The following is a 21,873-nucleotide window of genomic DNA, read 5'->3' as shown; positions in this document are numbered from 1 at the left end:
CTTTCTTTCTTTCTTTCTTTCTTTCTTTCTACCTAATCTTTCTTTCTAACCTCTCTATCTTTCTTTCTTTCTAACTAATCTTTATTTCTTTCTAACTAATCTTTCATACTTTCTAACTATTCTTTCTTTCTTTCTAACTAATCTTTTTCATGAATTTGAACTTATGAACTCATGAATTTATACAATTATGAATTTTCCTAAATTCATACACTTATGAACTTTTAAATTCATAAATAGTTCACCATAGCAACCACCCAGAACAGCCTAGCAACCACCCAAAATACCTTAAAACAACCTAGCAACACCATAGCAACCACCCAGAACACCCTAGCAACTGCCTAGCAACCACCCAAAACACCCTAGCAACCACCCAGAACACATTACAACACCCTAGCAACACCATAGCAACCACCCAGAACACCCTAGCAACCATCCAGAACACCCTAGCAACTGCCTAGCAAGCACCCAAAATACCTTACAACACCATAGCAACCACCCAAACTACCATAGAACACCCTAGCAACACCATAGCAACCACCCAAAACACAATAGCAACTGCCTAGCAATGACCCAAAATACCTTAAAACACCCTAGCAACACCATAGCAACCACCCAAAATAGCCTATAACACCCTAGCAACACCATAGCAACCACCCAAAATAGCCTAGAACACCATAGCAACACCATAGCAACCACCAAGAACACCATAGAACACCCAAGCAATCATCTAGAACACCCTAGCAACCGCCTAGCAACTACCCAGAACACCCTAGCAACTGCCTAGCAACTACCCAGAACACCTTAAAACACCCTAGCAACACCATAGCAACCACCCAGAACACCCTAGCAACTGCCTGGCAACCACCCAAAATACCCAAAAACCACCAGAACACCATAGCAACCACCCAAAATACCTCAAAACACCCTAGCAACACCATAGCAACCACCCAAAATAGCCTAGAACACCCTAGCAACACCATAGCAACCACCCAGAACACCCTAGCAACTACCCAAAATACCTTAAAACACCCTAGCAACACCCTAGCAACCACCCAAAATAGCCTTAAGCACACTAGGAACACCATAGCAACCCCCAGAACACCCTAGCAACTGCCTAGCAACCTCCCAGAACGCCCAAGCAACCACCCAAAATACCTTAAAACACCCTAGCAACACCCTAGCAACCAAGCAAAATACTCTAGAACACCATAATAACACCATAGCAACCACCCAAAATACCTTACAACACCCTAGCAACTGCCTAGCAACCACCTAGAACACCCTAGCAACCACCCAAAATGCCTTAGCAACCACCCAACAACCACCCGAACAACTTGGCAGCCCACTAGAAACACACTAGCAACCTTAAATTACTTTAAACTACTTTAAACTACTTTAAACTTTAAACTATTTAAAACTTTAAACTACGTTAAACTACTTTAAACTAATTTAAACTTTAAACTAATTTAAACTCTAAAATAATTTAAACTTCAAACTACTTTAAAATTCAAACTAATTTAAACTTCAAACTACTTTAAACTTCTTCAAACTTTCTGGTCAAAACTTCAAACTACTTTAAAATTCAAACTAATTTAAACTTCAAACTACTTTAAACTTCTTCAAACTTTCTGGTCAAAACTTTCACAAGTCAACTTAAAGTTTGTCTCGACGAACTTTTTCTAATTAAGTTGGCTTGTGAGAGCCAACTTACTGAAATCCTATTTAAACTTATTATTAAGTTGGTTTGTGAGAGCCAACTTACTGAAATCCTATTTAAACTTATTAAGTTGGCTTGTGAGAGCCAACTTACTGATATTGTACTTAAACTTATTATTATTATTATTCTTACTAAAATTTACAACTCTATCTCCTCCTAGAGCTTTAACTCCACATACTCCAAACTCGGCTCAGACACTCAAACTGTTCTGACTCGGTATGCTATATCTTTTCTAACTGATCGGACTTACGGTTTTCCTAAAAATGACGATCAAAGTCGGAAAAAACTCCCATTGACTTAACATTGCGGAATGTTCAGATTTTCAAACTGGCCAACTGCCAAAAATTCAAATCTAAACTCATTGAAGCCCTAGACTGAATCAAACTGCCATTCTATATACTATATGAGCCATTGAGACTAATTTAAACTAATAAACTCATCTATCATGACACTTTTCTATCTACACTTAAACTCTTCAACTCATAATAAATTAATAAACTCTAAACTTGAACTCTTAGACTCATTTAAACTTATAAATTCTAAACTCATAAACTCATACACTTATAAACTCATACACTTATAAACTCATGAATTCAAACTCTTATGAACTCAAACTCATAAATTAATAAACTCTGAACTCTTACTCATTTAAACTTATAAACTCTAAACTCATAAACTCGTACACTTATAAACTCATGAATTCATACACTTATGAACTCATGAATTCATAAACTTATAAACTCGTCCACTTATAAACTCATGAATTCATACACTTATGAACTCAAACTCATAAATTAATAAACTCTGAACTCTTACTCATTTAAACTTATAAACTCTAAACTCATAAACTCATAAACTTATAAACTCATGAATTCATACACTTATGAATTTTCATAAATTCATACACTTATGAACTTTTAAATTCACAAATAGTTCACCATAGCAACCACCCAGAACACCCTAGCAACTGCCTAGCAACCACCCAAAATACCATACAACACCCTAGCAACACCATAACAACCATCCAAAACACCATAGAATACCCTAGCAACACCATAGCAACCACCCAGAACACCCTAGCAACTGCCTAGCAACCACCCAAAATACCTTAAAACACCCTAGCAACACCATAGCAACCACCCAAAATAGCCTAGAACACCCTAGCAACCATCCTAAATAGCGTAGAACACCCTAGCAACACCATAGCAACCACCCAGAACACCCAAGCAACCACCCAAAATACCTTAAAACACCCTAGCAACACCATAGCAACCACCCAAAATACCCTAGAACACCCTAGCAACTGCCTAGCAACCACCCAGAACACCCTAACAACCACCCAAAATACCTTAAAACACCCTAGCAACACCATAGCAACCACCCAAAATACCCTAGAACACCCTAGCAACTGCCTAGCAACTCCCAGAACACCCTAGCAACTGCCTAGCAACCACCCAGAACACCCTAGCAACCACCCAAAATACCTTAAATCACCCTAGCAACATCATAGCAACCACCCAAAATACCCTAGAACACCCTAGCAACCACCAGAACACCCTAGCAACTGCCTAGCAACCACCCAGAACACCCTAACAACCACCCAAAATACCTTAAATCACCCTAGCAACACCATAGCAACCACCCAAAATACCCTAGAACACCCTAGCAACACCATAGCAACCACCCAGAACACCCTAGCAACCACCCAAAATACCTTAAAATACCCTAGCAATACCATAGCAACCACCCAAAATACCTTAAAACACCCTAGCAACACCATAGCAACCACCCAGAACACCCTAGCACCCACCCAGAACACCCTAGCAACTAATATAAACTTCAAACTACTTTAAAATTCAAACTAAATTTAAACTTTAAACTAATTTAAACTATAAACTAATTTAAACTTCAATCTACTTTAAACTTTAAACTAATTTAAACTTCTAACTACTTTTAACTTTTAACTAATTTAAACATTTAAACTTTAAACTAATTTAAACTATAAACTAATTTAAACTTCAAACTACTTTAAACTTCACACTAATTTACATTTTAAACGAATGTAAACTTTAAACTACTTTAAACTTCTTTAAACTTTCTGGTCCAAACTTTCACAAGCCAACTTAAAGTTTGTCTCGACGAACTTTTTCTAGTTATTATTATTATTCTTACAAAAAATTTCTATATCAAACTCCTCCTAGAGCTTTAACTCCACATACTCCAAACTCGGCTCAGACACTCAAACTGTTCTGAATCGGTGTGCTATATCTTTTCAGACTGATTGGACTTACGGTTTTCCTAAAAATGACAATCAAACTCGGAAAAAACTCCCATTGACTTAACATTGCGGAATGTTCAGATTTTCAAACTGGCCACCTGACAAAAATTCAAATCTAAACTCCTTGAAGCCCTAGACTGAATCAAACTGCCATTCTATATACTATATGAGCCATTGAGACTTATTTAAACTAATAAACTCATCTATCTATGACACTTATCTATCTATCTATCTAACTATCTATCTACCCATTCTTTCTTTCTAATCTTTCTTTCTCTCTCTCTTTCTTTCTCTCTTTCTTTCTTTCTTACTAATCTTTCTATCATCTAACTATTTCTATCTATCTATCATCTGACTATTTTATCTATCTATCTATCTATCTATCTATCTATCTATCTATCTATCTATCTATCTATCTATCTATCTATCATCTGACTATTTTATCTATCTATCTTTCTTTTTCTTTCTTTCGAACTAATCTATCTTTCGTTCTTTCTTTCTAACTAATCTTTCTTTCTTTCTTTCTAACTAATCTATCTTTCTTTCTAACTAATCTATCTTTCTTTCTAACTAATCTTTCTTTCTTTCTAACTAATCTATATTTCTTTCTATCTTTCTTTCTTTCTAACTAATCTATCTTTCTTTCTTTTCTAACTAATCTATTTCTTTTAACTAATCTTTCTTTCTTTCTTTCTAACTAATCTTTCCTTCTTTCTTTCTAACTAATCTATCTTTCTTTCTATCTTTCTTTCTTTCTAACTAATCTATCTTTATTTCTTTCTCTCTTTCTAATATTTCTTTCTAACTACTCTTTCTTTCTTTCTTTCTTTCTTTCTTTTCCAACTAATCTATTTCTTTCTAACTAATCTATCTTTCTTTCTATCTTTCTTTCTTTCTAACTAATCTATCTTTATTTCTTTCTCTCTTTCTAATCTTTCTTTCTTTTCTAACTAATCTATTTCTTTCTAACTAATCTTTCTTTCTTTCTTTCTAACTTTCTTTCTTTATAACTTTCTTTCTTTCTAACTAATCTAACTATCTTTCTTTCTCTCTTTCTAATCTTTCTTTCTAACTAATCTATCTTTCTTTCTTTCTTTCTTTCTTTCTTTCTTTCCCACTAGAAACACCCTAGCAACTTTAAATTACTTCAAACTTTAAACTAATTTAAACTTTAAACTACTTTGAAATTCAAACTAATTTACACTTTAAACTTTAAACTTCAAACTTCTTCAAACTTATTGGTCCAAACTTTCACAAGCCAGCTTAAAGTTTGTCTCGACGAACTTTTTCTAGTTATTATTATTATTCTTACAAAAAATTTCTATATCAAACTCCTCCTAGAGCTTTAACTCCACATACTCCAAACTCGGCTCAGACACTCAAACTGTTCTGACTCGGTGTGCTATATCTTTTCAGACTGATCGGACTTACGATTTTCCTAAAAATGACGATCAAACTCGGAAAAAATCCCATTGACTTAATATGGCGGAATGTTCAGATTTTCAAACTCCCCAACTGTCAAAAATTCAAATCTAAACTCCTTGAAGCCCTAGACTGAATCAAACTGCCATTCTATATACTATATGAGCCATTGAGACTCATTTAAACTAATAAACTCATCTATCTATGACACTAATCTATCTATCTATCTATCTATCTATCTATCTATCTATCTATCTATCTATCTATCTATCTATCTATCTATCTATCTATCTATCTATCTATCTACCTATCTATCTATCTATCTATCATCTGACTATTTTATCTATCTATCTATCTATCTATCTATCGATCCATCTATCTATCATCTGACTATTTTATCTATCTTTTTCTTTCTTTCTAACTAATCTATCTTTCGTTCTTTCTTTCTAACTAATATTTCTTTCTTTCTAACTAATCTATCTTTCTTTCTATCTTTCTGTCTAACTAATCTATCTTTCTTTTCTAACTAATCTATTTCTTTCTAACTAATCTTTCTTTCTTTCTTTCTTTCTTTCTTTCTTTCTTTCTTTCTTTCTTTCTTTCTTTCTTTCTTTCTTTCTAACTAATCTATCTTTCTAACTAATCTTTCTTTCTTTCTAACTAATCTTTCTTTCTTTCTAACTAATCTTCTTTTCTAACTTTCTTTCTTTCTTTCTTTCTAACTAATCTTTCTTTCTAACTAATCTTTCTTTCTTCTTTTTAATCTTTTTTTCTAACTAATCTTTCTTTTTTTCTTTCTTTCTTTCTTTCTTTCTTTCTTTCTTTCTTTCTTTCTTTCTTTCTAACTAATCTTTCTTTCTTTCTTTCTAACTAATCTTTCTTTCTTTCTTTCTTTCTAACTAATCTTTCTTTCTTTCTTTCTAACTAATATTTCTATCTTTCTTTCTTTCTAACTAATCTATCTTTCTTTCTTTTCTAACTAATCTTTCTTTCTTTCTTTTCTAACTAATCTTTCTATCTAAGTGATCTTTTTATCTTTCTTTCTTTCTTTCTAAATAATCTTTCTTTCCAGCTAATCTTTCTTTCTTTCTTTTCTAACTAATCTTTCTTTCTAACCAATCTTTCTTTCTTTCTAACTAATCTTTCTTTCTTTCTTGCTTAGTTTTTTCTTTCTTTCTTTCTTTCTTTCTTTCTTTCTTTCTTTCTTTCTTTCTTTCTTTCTTTCTTTCTTACTAATCTTTCTTTATTTCTTTCTAACTAATCTTTCTTTCTTTCTAACTAATCTTTCTATCTTTCTTTCTTTCTAACTAATCTATATTTCTTTCTTTTCTAACTAATCTTTCTTTCTTTCTAACTGATCTTTTTATCTTTCTTTCTTTGTAAATAATCTTTCTTTCTTTCTTTTCTAACTAATCTTTCTTTCTAACCAATCTTTCTTTCTTTCTAACTAATCTTTCTTTCTTTCTTGCATACTTACTTTTTTCTTTCTTTCTTTCCTTTCTGTCTTTCTTTCTACTTAATCTTTCTTTCTAACTAATATTTTTCTTTCTTTCTTTCTACATAATTGTTCTTTCTTTCTTTCTTTCTTTCTTTCTTTCTTTCTTTCTAACTTTCTAACTGATCTCTCCTACTAATCTGTCCTTTCTTTCTTTCTTTCTAATTAATCTTTTTCTACCTTATCTTTCTTTTTTCTTTCTTTCTTTCTTGCAAATCTTTCTTTCTTTCTTTCTTTCTTTCTTTCTTTCTTTCGTTCTTTCTTTCTTTCTTTCTTTCTTTCTTTCTTTCTTTCTTTCTTTCTAACATTTATATCTAACAATTCTTTCAAACCTTTCTTTCTTTCTTTCTAACCTATCTATTTCCTTTCTAAATTTTCTTTCTTTCTAAATAATCTTTCTTTCTACCTAATCTTTCTTTCTTTTTATTTCTTTCTAACTAATCTTTCTTTCTTTCTAACATTTCTAAAATATCCTAGCAACACCATAGCAACCCCCCAAAATACCCTAGAACACCCTAGCAACCACCAGAACACCCTAGCAACTGCCTAGCAACCACCCAGAACACCCTAGCAACCACCCAAAATACCTTAAATCACCATAGCAACACCATAGCAACCCCCGAAAATACCCTAGAACACCATAGCAACTCCATAGCAACCACCCAGAACACCCTAGCAACCACCCAAAATACCTTAAATCACCCTAGCATCAACATAGCAACCACCCAAAATACCCTAGAACACCCTAGCAACCACAAGAGCACCCTTGCAACTGCCTAGCAACCACCCAGAACACCCTAGCAACCACCCAAAATACCTTAAATCACCCTAGCAACACCATAGCAACCACTCAAAATACCCTAGAACACCCTAGCAACACCATAGCAACCACCCAGAACACCCTAGCAACCACCCAAAATACCTTAAATCACCCTAGCAACACCATAGCAACCACCCAAAATACCCTAGAACACCCTAGCAACACCATAGCAACCACCCAGAACACCCTAGCAACCACCCAAAATACCTTAAAACATCCTAGAACACCATAGCAACACCATAGCAACCACACAGAACACCCTAGCAACTGCCTAGCAACCACCCAGTACACCCTAGTAACCACCCAGAACACCCTAGCAACTAATATAAACTTCAAACTACTTTAAAATTCAAACTAATTTAAACTTTAAACTAATTTAAACTATAAACTAATTTAAACTTCAAACTACTTCAAACTTCAAACTACTTTAAACTTTAAACTAAATTAAACTTCTAACTACTTTTAACTTTAAACTAATTTAAACTTTAAACTAATTTAAACTATAAACTAATTTAAACTTCAAACTACTTTAAACTTCAAACTAATTTACACTTTAAACTAATTTACATATTAAACTAATGTAAACTTCAAACTACTTTAAACTTTCTGGTCCAAACTTTCACAAGCCAACTTAAAGTTTGTCTCGACGAACTTTTTCTAGTTATTATTATTCTTCTGAGTGCAAAAATTTACAACTCTAAAACCTCCTAGAGCTTTAACTCCACATACTCCAAACTTGGCTCAGACACTCAAAGTGTTCTGACTCGGTGTGCTATATCTTTTAAGACTGATCGGACTTACGGTTTTCCTAAAAATGACGATCAAAACCCCCAAAAAACACCCATTGACTTAACATTGCGGAATGTTCAGATTTTCAAACTCCTCAACTGCCAAAAATTCAAATCTAAACTCCTTGAAGCCCTAGACTGAATCAAACTGCCATTCTATATACTATATGAGCCATTGAGACTCATGTAAACTAATAAACTCATATATCTATGACACTTATCTATCTACACTTAAACATGTTAAACTCATAATCGATTAATAAACTCTAGACTTGAACTCTTAGACTCATTTAAACTTATAATCTCTAAACTCATAAACTCATACACTTATAAACTCATGAATTCATACACTTATGAACTCTTAAAATCATAAATTAATAAACTCTGAACTCTTACTCATTTAAACATATAAACTCTACACTCATAAACTTTTACACTTATAAACTCATGAATTTAAACTAATAAACTCATATATCTATGACACTTATCTATCTACACTTAAACTCTTAAACTCATAATAAATTAATAAATAAATACACTTATAAACTCATGAATTCATACACTTATGAACTCTTAAAATCATAAATTAATAATCTCTGAACTCTTACTCATTTAAACTTATAAACTCTATACTCATAAACTCGTACACTTATAAACTCATGAATTCATACACTTATGAACTCAACTCATAAATTAATAAACTCTGAACTCTTACTCATTTAAACTTATAAACTCTAAACTCATAAAATCATACACTTATAAACTCATGAATTCATACACTTATGACTCTGAAACTCATAAATTAATAAACTTTGAACTCTTACTCATTTAAACTAATAAACTCATCTATCTATGACACTTATCTATCTACACTTAAACTATTAAACTCATCATAAATTAATAAACTCTAAACTCTAAACTTGAACTCTTAGACTCATTTAAACTTATAAACTCTAAACTCATAAACTCACACTTAGAAACTCATGAATTCATACACTTATGAACTCAAACTCATAAATGAATAAACTCTGAACTCTTACTCATTTAAAATTATAAACTCTAAACTCATAAACTCGTACACTTATAAACTCATGAATTCATACACTTATAAACTCAGAGCTCATAAATTAATAAACTTTGAACTCTTACTGATTTAAACTTATCATTATATTAGTGCTGTCAAACGATTAAAATATTTAATCGCGATTAATCGCATTAATGCCATAGTTAACTCGCGATTAATCGCACATTTTTATCTATTCTAAATGTCCCTTGATTTCTATTTGTCTCATTATTTTTTCTAATTTTAATGCTCTTATCAACATGGAAAAGTGGATCAGCATTAAGTTTGTTCTTAGCTGTGGTATCCATGTGCTTCTGTCTGAAGTCATCCATTGTAGAGCTTAGATCGGGCCCAAAAAATCAAGCCCGACCCGAGCCCGTGCGCATTGTGTCCGAGCCCGGCCCGACACATAAACTGTAATTATGAGCCCAAGCCCGATTTAAACCCGTCAATTTTTTTCATACGTGGGTCGCTATTTTCTATGTTACTTTCTCCCGCCCGCAACATTTTTGTCCCGCTCCCGCCCGCAAATACACTCTTTTTTTGTAGGCTACCTCCAAATACTTTCGCCTACGTGTCGCCACCATACACATCAGCATAAATGCTCCTGATAAATTATTTGTTATTAAAGCATTAACACACAAACCACTGTTATAACATAAAAGCAAGCAGGCTACTGAGTGCATGGTTTGGCATGACTCAATGCGCGCAAAGTGCGCTCCCTTAATAATTCCTAAAAAGCTGACATCAGTTCATCGCAATCTCACACATCTGTTATTATCAGTGAAGCTGACTGCACAATGCATCTTTCATAATATATACACTTTGTTTGTTATAATTTGAGGATTTGCCAGCATACAGAATTCAGCACTGAACAAAAAGTCTGTTTTGAGCGGTGAGGGGAGTCTATTTTAAATGCTTCTGATGCTTCTTCATATGTCTGTGATTGGCTACATCCCTCAACGCTGCAAACATGTTATAAAAAGAAACTCTGGCCTGTAAATCGTTTCTATTTTGTTTTAGTTGTTCTTGTTGCTTTTCTGCAACATATGAATAAAAATGTATTAGTTTTTATGTTTTATTCATAGATATTTCTAGTTTGCGGGAGTCCCGCGAATCGTTTTATTCTCCCGTATCCCCACACAGAGTGAGTGCATTACCGCTCGAGCCCGCCCTCGCACTCGGCCATCAAATCTAGTCCCGCGCCGCACTCTATTGCGTTGACAGTGCACGTCTCTAGATCGGCGTCTCGCGCTCGCGCCATCCACTCAAAACGTACCGTTAGCCTACTACTCTTTGGCCGGCGCGCAAGCCCAAACAAGTACGTGCGGCGTGCCTGTTGTTTTGTTTCCGGTCTAGCTATCCGGTGTGATGTTGTTTGCTAGGCCAAAAAGAGCGTTAATCTCGCGATAAAAAAAATTGACGCCGTTAAAATGTGTTTGCGTTAACGCCGTTAATAACGCGTTTAGCTAGAAACAATATAAAATTAGTAAAAATTAAAAAAAAATATAGCTAAACCATAAAAATATTACTATCACAACTATCTAGACAACTCAACCACGGTGCCAAAGATGAATGACGGTAATTTGACCTGAATTACTTACCCATAACACAACGTAACCATTGGGCTATTATTCTGCAGATACAAGCGCTGAGGATGGCAGAGGTCCAGGGAAGCCCAGTCCCTGTCCTGGATCTGTCCATAAGGTGTGGACAGAAGCTCCTGGAAGTTTCACTCTGGAGGGATGAAGCCTTGTGTGAGCTCTACCTCGGAGATGAGGTAGAGTTCACACACCTCAAGGTGTTTGTCTGGGAGAATGGCAACGGGAAACTTAATTCGTCAAACTACACCACTGTGAAGGTACACAATGCAAAACACATTATTAGCTGCTTCTCTAGAACTGGGGATGCACAATATTAGATTTTTTGCCAATATCCAACATTTTTCAACAAATTTTGGTCAACAGTCTATGCTGTTATACATCTCTCTTTTTTTATGTATATTAATTTACAAGTGTTATGTTTGAGTCAGACCATTAAGTCAAATCAGACTATACACTATCAGACTTTAGATATAATATTGTCCATCCCCATCTATAACATGTGTAACAAACCCCCACCTCATTAGAAATATTAAAAACTGTGCACAGTGTAAGTCTAACATGAAGTTAAGAACCCAATACAAATTTATTTACCTATTCTTATAATTGTAGCTTTAACCATTCTCATTGCTGGTTACATGGTTACTATAATTTTCCTATACCAATATGTCATTTTTCTAGTAGGATGCAATATCACTGATGTATAGCATTTAATTCATACATTCATTGTGCTTTTAAGGAGATCTAATCTCAGGGTTTCCCGCAGCACTTTGAAACTAAGGCGGCCGCCTAAGCAACACAAGCCTGCCACCTTAACGTCTCGGTTACGTATGTAACCCTAGTTCCCTGATAGGGAACGAGACGCTGCCTCAAACGCTGTGGGAACGCCCCTGTGTTGTGCGTCATGAAGCACGTATGGAATCAGCCCAATGGAGAGATGGAACGTCATAGGCGGGTGACGTCATCGACCAGGAAACTATAAAGCACCCCATAAACACAAGCGCAACAGCTTCTGATAGGCCTGAAGGAAGCGCTAGCGAGAATGCCGGGAGTATGGTGGAATGACGCAGCGTCTCGTTCCCTATCAGGGAACTAGGGTTACATACGTAACCGAGACGTTCCCTTTCAAGGGAAGTCGAGCTGCGTCAAACGCTGTGGGAACGCTAATACCCATGTCGCCATAGGACCAAGTGACCGCCATGTGAGAACTAGCGCACAGAGGACGAGAGCACCTGTGCCCCAGGGGTAGAACTTAAGTCTAGGTCGTAGAACTTAATGAAAGGATGCGGTGAAGACCATCCAGCTGCATCACAAACGTCACTGAGGGAAACTCCTGACAGTAAGGCTTTAGAAGCCGCCATACTCCTGGTAGAGTGGGCTCGTACAGCCAAAGGTGAAGGCTGACCAGCCGACTCATAGGCAAGTGAGATAGCCTCGACCACCCACTTGCTCATTCTCTGTTTAGACGCGGGACACCCCTTCTTTGGTGGCCCAAAGCACACAAATAGTTGTTCTGACTTCCTCCACAGGGCAGTTCTGTGGACATAGGCGTCTAATGCCCTAACGGGGCAGAGTAAATTAAGTTTCTCCTGGTCAGACGACAGAAATGGAGGAGGACAAAAGGCCTGCAGAACTGTAGGTCTAACAACATTAGTAGGGACCTTGGGAACGTAACCTGGTCTAGGATGCAGAAAAGCCTTAACCATGCCAGGCGAAAATTCCAGGCACGAGGGTGAAACCGACAGAGCCTGCAAATCTCCGATTCTCTTTAGTGAGGAGATAGCAAGAAGAAAGATAGTATTAAACGTGAGAAACTTCTCAGGAACTTCTTCGATAGGTTCAAGAGGAGCTAGGGAAAGACCTTCTAATACGATGGCCAGATCCCAGGCCGGCACCCTTGTACGAACTGCTGGCCTCAGCCTCAGCGTGCCTAGATGGAAACGAGTTATAAGCGGGTGTCTCCCAAGAGAAACTCCACTGAAAGGGACGTGGTAAGCAGCCAGTGCCGCCACATACACCTTTAGTGTGGAGGGGGATAGCCCCGTGGAGAAGCGCTCCTGCAGGAATTCCAGCACTGCACCCACTGGGCAGTTAACTGGGTCCTGCAGGTGCTCTCCACACCAAGAAGTGAAGAGTTTCCACTTCAAGGCATAAAGCTTCCTCGTGGATGGAGCTCTGGAGTGAAGAATGGTCTCAACAACCTCGGTTGAGAGACCAGAGTTCATGAGCTGGGCCCCCTCAGAGGCCAAGCCCACAACACTGGGCGGGGGTGAAATATCATGCTGCCCGCCTGAGAGAGTAGATCCCTCCTGACCGGGAGCTCCAAGGGAGAGCCGTCCAGGAGAGGAATCAGGTCCGCAAACAATACTCGGGCCGGCCAGAACGGGGCAACTAATAGTAGGCTGACCCCGTCCTGGCGAACCCTCTCCAGATCTCCAGGTAGCAGAGCAATCGGGGGAAGGGCGAACAGACGTGACCTCGGCCACGGCTGCACCATAGCGTGCAACCCCAGAGGGGCTGGATGGCTGATGGAAAACCACAGATTACAATGCATGGTCTCCTTGGAAGCGAATAGGTCCACCTCAGTGCAACCGAAACTCAACCAAAGGAGCTCCACCACCTCGGGATGGAGTCTCCAATCCCCCGGCCTCGGCCCCTGTCTCGACAGGGAGTCGGCTACCACATTCAAATACCCGGGAAGATACATTGCTCTCAGAAATAGTAACCTCCCTTGGGACCACAGGAGGATCTGACGGGCCAACTTGTAAAGCCGGCGAAACCGCAGGCCCCCCTGATGATTTATATAAGAGACCACCGACGTGTTGTCTGACTGAACTAACACATGATGACCTCTCAGGTCTGCTAGGAAGTGTTTCAGAGCCTGGAACACCGCCAACATCTCTAGACAATTTATAAGCCGTGATAGATGATGGTCCTGTGACAGACCTTGGGCTGGACGACCACTCGTGACCGCCCCCCACCCTGTGAGGGAAGCATCCGTCGTTAGCGTTACGCGACGACAAAGAGCCCCCAACACAGGCCCTTTGAATAGGAACCAAGTTTCTTTCCACATGACCAGAGCACGAAGGCAGCGCCGCGCGACTTTGACCGTGCGGAGCGGATTTCCCCTCGGGGAGAATCCCTTGGTCCTGAGCCACCACTGTAACGATCTCATGTACAACAGGCCGCAAGGTATAACGTCGGACGCTGCTGCCATCAGACCCGACAGTCTCTAAAACTGTTTTACAGTAAGTAGCTGGCCTAGCTTTACTTGTTTCACAGCTGAGAGAATCGAAACGATGCGGGTCGGAGCGAGTCGCGCCTGCATCGAAACCGAAACCCAAACGACACCCAGAAAAGTGGTCTTCTGAGGAGATAATACACTTTTCTTTGCGTTCAGCCTTAAACCCAACTTCCTGATATGAACGAGAACGACATCTCAATGTCGAACCGCCATCTGCTCTGTCTGAGCTAAAATCAACCAATTGTTGATGTAATTGAGGACACGAACACCCTGAAGCCTCAGGGGCACTAGTGCTGCGTCCATGCATTTCGTGAAAGTGCGGGGAGATAAAGCTAGGCCAAACGGAAGAACCCTGTGCTGGTACACCTCGCCCCCGAAGGCGAACCTCAGGAACTTCCTGTGTTGTGGAAGGATGGAAATGTGGAAGTACATCCCTTAGATCTATCGTGACAGACCAGTCCTCGGATCTGATTTGTGACACGATCTGCTTGATAGTGAGCATCTTGAATTTTGGCTTCCCTACTGAGCGAGTCAATAGGCGCAGGTCTAAAATTGGACGTAACCCCCCATCCTATTTTGGAACGATGAAATATCGGCTGTAATAGCCTGACTCCACACTGGGAGGAGGAACCCGTTCTATAGCCTCCTTTTGAAGGAGTGCTTTCACCTCTTATTCCATAACCAGAGCCTGCTCCGGGCCCACCACTGTAGGCAGAACCCCTCTGAATCTTGGTGGACAACACCTGAATTGGATAGCATAATCGCTTTCTATTGTCTGCAGGACCCAATGAGATATTTTTGGAAGGCTTTTCCACTCTGCCAGAAATTCTACTAAGGGTACCAGTCTCTCGAGACTGGCCTCTGGTGTAACTTGAGCAGCAAACGCAGCGCCCTGTAACGGCACACCGGCAGGGAACAACTGGTCTAACCGCTCTGAAACCCTCCTCAGAGGGAGCGAGCGTCCCTCGGGAAATCGTTCGCTGGGACCGTCTGCGCCCCGGCATGAAGGCGGGGTTGGCAGAACGGGCCCCTGAGGGCACCGAGGAAGAATGGGCACCGTAGAAAGAGGTGCACATCTTTCCGCCTCGGTGGGGACCACCCTCAGTGTCCTGCGTGCCGTGGCGCCAGGACTTCTTCTTAGCCGAAGCCTTCTTAGCTAATATAACTGTCCTCAGATCAGTTCTATTACTGGGAGATTTCGGCTGAGAGTGCCGCGGATGAGCCCACTGTCCAGCAGGGGGAGCACGAGACGCGACACTCTGCTTCAGCGCCCTATACGATGAGCTCGCAGACGGCCGGGGCTGCCTCCGCCCAGCAGCCCCAGGGACATGAATTTTTAAAGGGAGAATTTCTTAAAAGCTGTTGTTTGCTTTTCCTTCTCCTGGAATTTATCGATGACAGAATTTACAGCATCGCCAAATAAACCCAGGGGGAGAGAGGAGTGTCTAAAAGGAAAGCTTTTTCTTTTTCTTTTATATTTGTCTGATTTAACCACAGATGTCTTTCGGCGGCCACCAGAGCTGCCATAGATCGACCCACTAGCTTGGCCGACTCTCTGGTTGCGCGCAGGGATAAATCAGCAGCCTGACGCAGTTCGCGAACCACGTCAGCACAGACCTCCTCACTCTCACTCACGTCCCTCAGCAGGTCAGCCTGGTATGCCTGCATAATAGACATAGTATGCAGACATGACGCAGCCTGACCCGCCGCCGAATACGCTTTACCCACAAAAACCGAAATATTTCTAAGAGGCTTGGTGGGTAATGCTGGTGCATTAACAGATGACGCAGCCTCGAGGGAGAGAAAACTCGCAAGCGTCTCTTCCACGCGAGGCATAGCCGAATAACCATATGATTTTGCCCCCACAATATTAGAATATGTTGAAGTCTGGGGACTAAACACTCTATATGACACCGGTTTTTTCCACGATTTCGACACCTCAGTCTGGAGATCGGGAAAAAACGGCAAGCACTGGCGTGGAGGTTGCACTCGTGACGGCAAAAATCTCTCATCTAATTTTGATTTAGATACAGACTCCTGTCTAGTCACTGGCCATACAATGCTGAGTTTTTCTACAGCTCTTGTTAATACCTCCACTAGCTCATCACTTTCGGGAGTGTAAGGTGGCGAATCCTCCACATCTCCCTCATTTATAACTGGTGCCTCGGCTCAGCCCGAGCGGAAGAAGCCGCAGCGCGTGCTTCCGAACACGGGACTGGGGCACTGGATCTCACAGGTGAAGGGAGAGATAAGGCAGAGCCCGTTGCGCTTGTGTTTATCAGGTGCTTTATAGTTTCCTGGTCGATGACGTCACCCGCCTATGACGTTCCATCTCTCCATTGGGCTGATTCCATAGTGCTTCATGACGCACAACGTAGGGGCGTTCCCACAGCGTTTGACGCAGCTCGAGTTCCCTTGAAAGGGAACTACATCGTCAAAAGAAATTATATGAGCGATATCCGCCGTGTTACTCTGTCCTGTTTTCTCCCTTTCAATCTTTAAATATGTGATAAGCCTTCGGTGTTCGCTTCAGTCTTGTTATCAGCGCGTTCTTTCGCAGCGGCGCCAAGCACGTCAGAACAAACAGAAGACAGGGTGTGTGTGTGTGTGTGTTCATCTGAGCCTCAATGGTCTGTCACTGCTCGTCAATTTGAGATGACCAATCAAATCAAAGTAGGCGGGCTTTATGTTCACAGTGAATTTTAGCAGAGCGACTCATAGACAGTAAAGGAGGGACTCGACGCGCTTCAGTTTACGGTCGGTCAAGTGCGAGATAAGATGTAAGTTGCTAAACTAAACATTTCCTATTTGACCGTTTTTTTTTAGGTCATAAATGTTAAACGAATCACAAAAATAATCAGGCAAACTAATAAACTTTTGTCTATCGTTCTGAATCGTACACTGAATCGTTCTTTGTTTAAATAGGTCAAAGTTCCTATTAGATGTAATGTTATAACCTTGACAAACTATACATCATTAAAAAGATATAAGACTCAAGTTTCAGTATTTGTCTTAATTTGTGTCAGGAGTTATGCAATTCCAAATCCCACGACCACTACCACTTTAACTAACACATTTTCTGCGGGAAACCAAACTGAATGTAAATTGTATTTTTGTTAAAATCCAGACTGCTGAGAGGAAGGAGGAGACTTTGGAGGTGCAGGTGGTTGGGGTCTCTGAAGAGGATTGCAGCCTCACTCTCCTCTGTGAGGACTTCACAGAGTTCAGTGTCCCAAATGACCTCTACCAGGGCAGTGTTGACGACCTAATCAACCAGCTGCCAGCCCACCTCAAAATTAAACATAAAAAAACGTGTGTTAGCAATTGATTCCCACTTTTGATTTCCAATCATTTTGTAGTATTAGTTTGTTTAGTTTATTCATTTTTTGTTCAATTTATTAAATCAGTTTTCATTAAATAGTAGTAGTTCAGTTAGTTCCCTTTCAAGGGAACTCGAACTGCGTTTGAGACGCGGTGGGAACGCTCTGCGTGATTACGTCATGAAGCACGTGTAAAATCAGTCCAATGGAAGCCCACTACGACATAGGTGATGTCATAGACCAGGAAACTATAAAGCAGCCCTGAAATCAGACCGCGACAGCTTCTGTACCTTCAGCAAGCGCTCTCTGTCCTTGTCTATTTATTGTTGTCTGTCAAGCCCAATATATCTATCATTATTATGGCGAGCAAGCAAGATTATAGACGGTGTGTTGTTCCCTGCCCTTGTTATATTACGGGTGGGGACACAAATCAGCTTTGTGTTGCTTGTTTGGGAGTGGAGCATGCCCAGTCAGTCCTCGAGGGGGCTGATTGTGAGCATTGTATGAGTCTATCTATGAAGACGCTCCGCTCTCGCCGATCGTTCTTTGAGGAGAATGGTTTGGTTCGCGCTCCCTGCGCGGGTCCCGCTGTTGCCTGGTCATGGCGGCGACTCGCATTTTGGGGTTCGCAAACGGATCTGACAGCGTGGGTTGGGACGGGCCCCGCCCTATCTCAGCTTTCACCTGCAGATCCAGTGTGCTGCGATTTCCAGTTCCGAGGAATTGGTATCGTTAGTGTTTTGTTAAGAAAAAGTGAACAAAACAAATAAAAATATTAAGAAAAAGGCAGTTGTTTGATTTTTCAATAAATAGGCAGCTCATAACTCTGTTGAATAAAGAGGAGCTTTTTAAAGGAGGTTTTTCTAATGCTGTTGCTAGTTAAATATTTACTGGACAGCTGAACATTATGAGAGTGACAATAAAAAGAGTTTATTAGATGAAATATATCTAAAAAAACAGGAAAACTCTGTATCTCAGCCTCCTCGTCGGGGACTACTGGTTTTTCCCTATCTCCACACTGAGGTGTCGAGATCGTGGAATAAACCGGTTTCTATTTTATGTGTATACCCAAACGTCTAACTAGAGTAATGTTATGGGTATTAAGTATCATGGTGTGACAGTACCTTGGATTATAGAGACGCTTGCGAGCTTTCTCTCTCCCGAGTCGGCGTCATCATTTTTTAACCCCGACGTTACCCACCAGCCATCTTTAATAATAAATAAATTTTATGAGGCAGTACTGGTGGGTAAAGTATTTAAGGACATAAATGAATGTGAGGATGTCAGCATTGACTCTATTCCAGAATATATTCGAGAATATATATATATATATATATATATATATATATGTTTATATGTATACGTTTTTCTGATATAAAAATAAAGAAAAAGAAAGATAAAAATGTCTGTTCTTCTGGACGTTCCACTTTCAAGAAAACTAAACCTTTCAGCGGCATTCCAGATGTTTCTTCCTCACCAATATATGTTCCTGAAACTGGCATAAAGTGCAAAAAAAAAAAAAAAAGACCTGATGCCGAGGCTATCAGGCTTCTAAGGGTGGTCCCCTCCGGGGTAGGGACGGTTTTGAGAAATCATTTCTCCTCGGCGCCCTCTGGGGTGCGACTCTCTGAGGAGGGTCGCAGCGCTGCCAGTTCGGTTGTTCCCTGCCGGCTCGCCGTTCAGGCCACCGAGGTGTCAGCGTCCCCATACGATCCTCCGAGGAGGGTCGTAGAGCAGTCAGTTCGGTCTCCCTGCCGGTTTGCCGCTTCAGGGCACCGAAATGATTTTTCAATCAAATCCAGAGGCCAGTCTCGAGAGACTGGTTCCCTTATCTGAATTTCTGGTAGCGTGGAAACTTCTGCCAAATATTTTCTCTATGGGTCCTGCACATAATAGAAAAGGGTTACAGAATTCAGCTCGGTTCTCGTCCGCCCAGATTTCAGGGGGTCCTCCCTACGGTAGTGGACTCACAGCAGGCTCTGGTTATGGAGCAGGAAGTACTGACACATCTTCAAAAAGGAGCTATAGAAAGGGTTTCTCCTCCCAGCAGAGAGTCAGGGTTTTACAGCCGTTACTTCATTGTTCCAAAGAAGGATGGAGGGTTGCGTTCTATTCTAGATCTGAGCTATTTAAACAGCAGAGTTCAGAAACTCAAGTTCAGAATGCTTACACTCAAACAGATTGTATCACAGATTCAGTCCGAGGACTGGTTTGTCTCAATAGACTTGAAGGACGCGTACTTCCAAGTATCTATCCATCCTCATCACAGGAAGTTCCTGAGGTTCGCTTTAAAAACGGGGGTGAAGCATACCAGTATCGGGTTCTTCCATTTGGCCTAGGTTTATCACCCCGCACCTTTACAAAATGCGTGGATGCAGCTCTGGCTCCTTTGAGACTCCAGGGCATTCGCGTATTATAATATATAGACGATTGGTTGATCCTAGCTCAATTTGAGCATATGGCAGTTCGGCATCGAGATGTCGTTCTGTCTCATTTAAAGATGTTGGGCTTGCCACACAACGCCAGAAGAGTGTGATCCTCCCAGCTCAGAGGACCATTTTTCTAGGTGTAATATGGGTTTATCTAGGCCAGTCACTCACTGTGAAACAGTTTCAGACTGTGGGTCTCATGTCAGCTGCGTTCAACGTAATTACTTTTGGCCTTCTGTACATGAGACCCCTGCAGTGGTGGCTCAGGACCAAGGGGTTTTCTCCGAGGGGAAATCCGTTTTCGCATGATCAAGGTCACGCGGCTAAGCCTATGTGCCTCGTCATGTGGAAGAACCTTGGTTCCTCGCCCAGGCCCAGTGTTGGGGGTTTCTTGTCAACGCATAATGCTATCGACGTATGCTTCCCTCACAAGTCGGGAGTGATCATGAGTGGTCGCTCGGCGGAGGGTCCGGACAACACACTGACGATCTCGTATATCAGAGCAGATATCCTGTTGAGGCAGGGGCTGAGGCCCGGGGAATGGAGACTTCACCCCGAGCTGGCGGAGCTTCTATGGGAGATCTTTGGTCAAGCCCCCGATATAAATGCTCCCGGGAGTTCTACCTGGGGTGCGACTCTCTGAGGAGGGTCGCAGCGCTGCCAGTTCGGTTGTTCCCTGCCGGTTTGCCGCTTCAGGGCGCCGAGGTGTCAGCGTCCCCGTGCAATCCTCTGAGGAGGGTTGTAGAACGGTCAGTTCGGTTGTTCCCTGCCGGTTCGCCGCTTCAGGGCGCCGAAATGATTGTTCAATCAAATCCAGAGGCCAGTCTCGAGAGACTGGTTCCCTTATCTGAATTTCTGGCAGCATGGAAACTTTTGCCAAATATTTCTCTATGGGTCCTGCACATAATAGAAAAGGGTTAAACGGAGTTGTGGAAACGGTGGGCTTGGCCTCTGAGGGGGCCCAGCTCATAGAATCCGGTCTCTCGACTGAGGTCGTTGAGACCTCAATCCAGAGCTCCTTCCACGAGAAAACTATGTACATTGAAATGGAAACTGTTCTCTACATGGCGTGGAGAACGTTTTTTTAAATCTTGTTAACTGCCCGGTTGGTACAGTTCTCGATTTCCTCAAGACCGTTTCTCTGCTGGATTATCTCCCTCCACCTTAAAGGTGTTCGTAGCGGCTATATCTGCTTATCACCCCTCTCGGGGCTTCTTTTGGGAGAGATCCTCTTATTATTTGTTTTCTCCGTGGTACATTGAGGCTCAGGCCTGCACTGCAATCTAGAGCACCGGCTTGGGATTTGGCCATTGTACTTGAGGGTCTGGCCTTGGCTCCCTTCGAGCCCATCAAGGAGGTTTCAGAAAAATTCCTCACTCTAAAGACTATATTTCTCCTTGCTATTTCGTCTATCAAGAGAATGGGTGATTTACATGCTCTGTCGGTTGCTCCTTCATGTCTGGAATTTGCACCTGGTATGGTGAATGCATTCCTCTACCCTAGACCGGGTTATATTCCTAAGGTCCCACTAAATGTTGGGGGCCCAATAGTGCGGCAGGCCTATTATCCTCCCCCCTTTAATACCCCAGATCAGGAACAGCTTAACCTGTTATGTCCAGTCCGGGCTTAAGATGCCTACGTTCACAGAGCTGCTCTGTGGCGTAAATCTGAGCAATTATTTGTTTGTTTTGGGTCA

At 40.7% G+C, this 21,873-nt stretch overlaps 2 long non-coding RNA genes across 4 annotated transcripts; both read right to left on the bottom strand.

Annotated features, from left to right (window-relative positions):
- Positions 1 to 4,276: 4,276 nt before the first annotated feature.
- LOC143725641 (uncharacterized) lies at positions 4,277 to 4,995 on the bottom strand. The gene is made up of 2 exons (XR_013198284.1): positions 4,694 to 4,995; positions 4,277 to 4,523 (listed from the first exon to the last, which is right to left on the bottom strand). It is a non-coding gene; the product is annotated as an uncharacterized LOC143725641 (long non-coding RNA).
- Positions 4,996 to 5,056: 61 nt separating this feature from the next.
- LOC143725632 (uncharacterized) lies at positions 5,057 to 6,437 on the bottom strand. Of its 3 annotated transcripts, none has more exons than XR_013198282.1 (2): positions 6,398 to 6,437; positions 5,057 to 5,893 (listed from the first exon to the last, which is right to left on the bottom strand). It is a non-coding gene; the product is annotated as an uncharacterized LOC143725632 (long non-coding RNA). The 3 variants fall into 3 exon arrangements; XR_013198279.1 differs by having other exon boundaries at positions 5,057 to 5,926; positions 6,398 to 6,432; XR_013198281.1 differs by having other exon boundaries at positions 5,057 to 5,926; positions 6,372 to 6,429.
- Positions 6,438 to 21,873: the final 15,436 nt, after the last annotated feature.

This window comes from Siphateles boraxobius, unplaced genomic scaffold (genome assembly GCF_051911475.1).
Source record: "Siphateles boraxobius isolate OS27281-9 unplaced genomic scaffold, OSU_SipBor_1 12, whole genome shotgun sequence".
Taxonomy (NCBI): Eukaryota; Metazoa; Chordata; class Actinopteri; order Cypriniformes; family Leuciscidae; genus Siphateles; species Siphateles boraxobius.
Note: the sequence above shows the minus strand (reverse complement) of the source record. Positions and strands in the feature narration are given on the sequence as shown.